Below are 5,746 nucleotides of genomic sequence, written 5' to 3' on the forward strand. Positions count from 1 at the left end.
GAACAGGTGGTGGGCTTTATGGTAGGTTTGACTGTCTTAGGAAAAATTGACCACCACACATGAGAATCAAACTCAACTCTCTTGTATGTCAGGTACCTATCAAATGTGTGACTTTTACTGAAGTACAGCTGATCTGGCATATTTCGAAGAATAATTATTGCCTATCTTAAGTTGTGTCCTAAGACAAATACAAATTATGTTTCTTCTCATCCAGCTAGACGCTGTCACAATAGCTGTAGTGGTGGATGGAAACCCACATTGTGCCTTACAAACAGTTCTACTTTGTAAAATTGAGGGGTTCCACACAGCTTTCAGAGGACTTGATCAAAGGAATTCTCCAAGTTAAAACCCTACTAATGTCAAAGGTAAAATTCTGTGATGTAAGGGAATTTAGTTTTTCTTTTATGACTAAAAAATCCTTGAAAACATTTTGCCATCAATCCAAACGTCCTTTAACCAGACATTTTCTGAAAACTCACGACAGGTTGGCCAGACCATGAGAATAATGATTTGACTTTTTCTGAACTTAATTTAATCTACGTAGCTGTTTACCCTTTTTATGGGGAGAAAGTATGCACAATTAAGGGTTATAGTTGTAAAAAAAAAGACGCCCAAATGTTGTGAACCAAAGGGTAAAAAAGGCAGCTGATCTACTCTTTCGTCAGATACTGGATAGGTATTGGACATTTTCATTTGAATGTAAGAGTATGGATTTAACACCTTTATCAACACTAAAGGTCATTTAAAATGGCGGGAATTCTGAATTTAAGATCGGAGACAGATACCAATGAGCTAAATGGGTTGAGAGTCTTGGAAACTCCACAAAGCGACCCAAGTTCAAGAACACCCAGCATGGGTTTGGAACCAGGGCCACTCTGGTGTATCTTATCTAGATATGCTGACATCAAATCACATGGAATGCATGGTGGTGACCTTTAGATAATTTTTGTTTCTAATGGAGGTGTTTTCCACCTGCATTAACCAAATTAGATCATTTAACCGGAGTGAGAGGGATACACAATACCCCAGCAGAAAGACTGAGATATTCAATACGGTATTTTCCCCATTCAGGAATAAAAGTTGGTTCTCCCAACAGACGCCGGAGACCTTTAGGTAACGAGGTGGAATAGAATGTACTTGGTGAAATATTGTCTAATTTTAGCTCTCTGACCAGCATCTTATCTTATTCACACAGGTGTTCTTTAAGTGAGGGAGGACAGGACCACAAGTAGAAGGATGAAGGGAATAAATTTCACATTATCAAGACTCAAATTTCAATAATTTTGAAGCCAATCTGACAGTAAAATTTGAGTGTCAAATCTTAGCTTAATAAAATACAGAACGCTTATGACTTTCCTGTGACTTTAACCCTATTGACCCCAGAGCTTGCTGTCTTTAACCACTACTACTAGTGGTAGTAGTAGTAGTAGCAGCAGCAGTAGTAGTGGTAGAGTAGTCTCTGCCAAAGATCCTGGTGCTTGGGAGTAAGAAAAATGCAAGATGTTAGGCGAACTAGATCTTAGCCGACGCACAAAGGGAAGAACCCATGGTGGCTCATGTTCAGGCCAACAACAGGTAAAATGTTCTCCCCTTACTCTGATATGAATTGGCGTGACCCCTGGGTGGGTTTATGGCTTTTATGGTGAGCAAGAGTAGTCAACCTTGATAACCAATCACAGTGGCATAAAGCATGCCGTTTTCCCTTTTTAACCTAAACAAATGGGTAACAGGGAAAGACCAGGGAAACGTAGCTTTTTTGAGAGCATCCGAGCAAAGGAATGAATGGAAAACCATGATTGCCCGATGTCTGTTGCAGATCTGGCACTGGATGATGTGGCACTATCATGAGTCTCAAGTTCTACGCTTATCCACTTGAACCTTCCCTTTACTCATCTGTCCAAAATTTATGGCTTTCCATCTCTGACAGAGTTACCCCACCTTTGTCGTTTTACACCATAGTGTTGTGACCACACGAATTAAAATTCAGTCTGTCTCGCTAATTTGGGAGAAGAGAACTGCAGGGAAGAGGTCACAGTTCGATGTGATCCCACCTGAAGAAAACTCATAGGCCCTATCCATCCAGCTTGTGATGTAAGTTTAGGTGGAGAGCGCCGGTGCAAGTGTGATGTTTGAGGAAACAGTGTGATTATACTCACCTGGGGTGAGAGTGAGAATACTCCACATATTATTATTCTCACCTGGGTTTTTAGTTTCCGCCCACTTTATTTCGTTTAGGTTTTGAAAGTCTATCACAGAAATTATGGGATGTTGGGAGCATGTTTTAAATCTATCTAGATTCTAAATCTAACTCACAAAAAAAAAGCTGTGAAGTATCTCAAACCTTTTTCAGTCTTTCATTACAATCCCTAACAGAGCTTCAATGTCTTGTGCACAGCGGCTTAGGCCTACATCGGTTCAAAAGACATTCAACAGAAATCACATTATAGTAGAAATCTTCATCTGCAATTTCCTCCTGACTGGTTTCAGCAAAATCCTCCTCTAAATTGCTCATTTTGTGGTAATTTTGATTGAAAATGAAAGAATAACAACACAAATAGATGTTGAAGCCCACAAAGCCTGGCCATTTTGCAATTCCAAACGATTTGACCAGGTTTTGCAGGCTTCGACAACTAAGTAAGCATTGCGGTCTGCCGACAGCGGCCGAATTCGTTCGCCTCGTGGTCAAGTGGTTAAGGGTATCCTGTGATCATTTCATTACACTCTCTTATTTCACAAATTTCTATCATCCTATTACATGTATTTAGGTTAGGCTGACCTGTTCTCAACACCCAGATGAGAATAAACTCCACTGTATTCTCAGACCGGGTGAGAGTAACAATGTAATTATTCTCACCCGATGAGAATAAAATGCAACCCGGGGTGAGAATAACGACAGCCTTGAGGATTGGAAAACAAACACATCAGCAAGTCCACACCTCAGTGTGATCCCGCCTGGGGAAAATATTGTTGTACCATTTCATGGATGTCGATCAAATTCACGAGAGTGGAAAGTCTATGACGTAACGGTCAGTCCAAAGATCGCAAATTTTCACTCTTGGTAGACCACCTGGGTTTTTGTTCCGTAAATTATGATCTGAAATACGGGATCTTTGCTGAATGTAGACCTTCAGTGTGTGATCTTAATGTTGACCTTTGCGTAGTAAAAATTCTGTTTTCTTGAAACAGCGGGATTTTAAGCAAAGCGAGATTGTAAGTGGTGGAAACTTACTTAAGTGGAGACTAACTTGGTAGTAGTAGTAGTAAGTAGTTAAGTAGTATAGTAAACTTAGACAAAAGAAACAAAAAGAGTAGATCTACAAAACAGTATTTGATGAAAGTGGCTATTCTCACCTCGGGTGAGAATAAAAATACGATCGACCTCTCATCCCGGGGGAGACTTGCCAGTGTTGGTTATTCTCACCCGGTGGGAAACAAGACCTGTTTTTCTTAATTTTTTAATACTGTATAGGCCAAATGTAGATGATCAAATTGACAAAAACATTGAAAAAAAAAGATTTTATTGCACAAAAGTAAACTAATTTGGCGGACTACAAAGATGCTACGGCTGTTTCACTTTTCGAATCGAGCCGAACGACGCCAGTCGTTATTTTGTTTTGCCCAGAAGTTCTCTAGATCTAGGCTACTCCTTCTCTCTCTTTCTCCCCCCCCTTTCTTGCGTGCTCTCTCTCTCTGTCTCCCTTTCTTTCAATTCCTGCAGACGCAGACAAAATTGCATGCTTTCAACACAAGAGCGTTGGAACGTTTGTTTACACCACAGAATTCAATAAAAAAGTGTAGAAATCTGTGGTTTACACAAGGTATCATGGTAAACACACACCGGGTGAGAATGGTAGTGTCAATTGTCACCGAGTGACGCAGTGGCAATTGACAAAAATTGACTTTTTGTCAATTGCCACCGTTTAAATTGGAGCCATTTTGCGTTGGTGGGTAGATCTAGCTTATTGTGCTCGAGTGCTCGTTGTATTGTGCGTTCGCCTCTCTGTCCCTCTGTGTGCTTGTGTGTGTGTGTGTGTGTGTTTGTGTGTGTGTGTGTGTGTCTTTTCCTGACCCCCGTCCCCCGATTTAGGTTCCCCGATATAACTTGAATTTCTGCTTGAGTTTGAGTGCGTTTGTGACCTTCTACTTCTAGAATTGCCTGTGTTGGTTCTACACCAAAGTGTAGGCTAAGACTAGCCTAGATCTAGGCTTATGTCTCTTTGAAAACACGCCAAGTTGGTACCGTAGCTCTCTAGACTAGATGCTCGTCCAATGAAATTAGTTGAGAACAAATTGACCCATTAGACACACATTATGTATAATGCTAAAGATAGTGTTGTTTTCAGACTTGACACCGCTTCACTCGGTGGCATTTGACAAAAAGTCAATTTTTGTCAATTGCCACCGCGTCACTCGGTTGCAATTGACGCTACCGGTGAGAATAGCCAAAGGTTCGCCCTCTCACCGCGGGTGAGAAGTCAGAGAAGCCTACAACTGCGCTATTCTCCTGTGGCCCTTGGCCTTGACACTTTGAAAAGTAAAACAAGAAGGAGCAAATTCAAATTAGCTTCACTCTTTTAAACTTCGACTAGGATAAAATACCAGAAAACAAAAAACTGTGAACCACACAAATCACAATAAAAAAGAACTCGTTTAGGAAGTTACACATGTATACGCAACAAGACTTGTCTTCATTTTACAAAGTATCATAAACAATATAAAAACAATGAATCCTCCCTTCCCCTTGCCTTATGAAAATTAAGGCATTTGCATGATGAATGGGCAACAAACCATGCTGCAACTAAACTAAGAAAACAATATATTGAAGTTGATCAGATATGAAGCGTTCACTTGAACACGCATTTGATGCTTCACTTTGTATACCAATGTATGCACAAATAAGCAGGCGTCCAAACACTGACCCAAGCACGGAAACACGAAATATTCAGATCGAGGGCAGGGCTGGTGGTTGTGGGCTCACTTTGCACATTGTAGTGCAGCTGTGACCGGCAGCCCGACATCACTTATTTCAGAAAATCATAACTCATACGGCAGGAGAATGAATGCAGTAACAACAAAACTAGATATAAGGTACAAAAAAAGTTACATAAATACCTTCAAACATAACCAGAATGTCCCTAAAACACGCAAAATCTGCAACAAGTCGAGCTCTATCAGGACCACTTAACCGGAAGTATATCGAAGGAGGGGAAACAGAAAGGGGGCGTTTATTGTTCTGAAACAAAAGCCGCGAAACAAACCAACTGTCCACTTTAGGGGGAATGGGGGCGGCGTCCCTTGCAGTAGCACAGGAGGACCGTCGGCTTTCTCTGTAGCAGTCTCGGCTTGAATGCTTTGTTAATTGTTCAAAGTTTGAAAAGTTTGAAACTGAACACAGTTTTAGCACTAGGCCTATTTGTCTTATCGTTCGGCTCTCGGACTCGCAACCGTAAAGCCGTAAAGTCGTGGGTTCGAATCCTGCCAGGGGCCCGACGTTGTGTCCTTGCTTTGGAAAGGCACTTTGCATGAATTTTTCTCGCTTCACCGAGGTGGAAATGGTTACCCGGCTACAGCCTAGACTATGAACGATCTTGTCAATTTGAACATGTTTGAGCGCGTGAAATCCTCAGCTTGCACTGTATGCTTCCCCGAAAGCCGTGAATCATGTTTTTAAGTGTTCTCAGAATGTAGAACGTGGATATGCGCTAAATAAATGCAATAACAACAACAACAACAACAATAATAATAA

At 41.1% G+C, this 5,746-nt stretch overlaps 1 protein-coding gene across 1 annotated transcript in view; it reads right to left on the reverse strand.

Annotated features, from left to right (window-relative positions):
- LOC101857230 (proteoglycan 4) overlaps window positions 1–5,460 on the reverse strand; it is a 15,282-nt gene extending 9,822 nt beyond the window's left edge. Inside the window, exon 1 of the mRNA XM_005091958.3 lies at window positions 5,113–5,460. The gene's annotated coding sequence lies outside the window, so the exon portion shown is untranslated. The remainder of the gene's footprint in view (window positions 1–5,112) is intronic.
- Between the last annotated feature and the right edge of the window lie 286 nt (window positions 5,461–5,746).

Source organism: Aplysia californica, unplaced genomic scaffold (genome assembly GCF_000002075.1).
Source record: "Aplysia californica isolate F4 #8 unplaced genomic scaffold, AplCal3.0 scaffold00038, whole genome shotgun sequence".
Lineage (NCBI taxonomy): Eukaryota > Metazoa > Mollusca > Gastropoda > Aplysiida > Aplysiidae > Aplysia > Aplysia californica.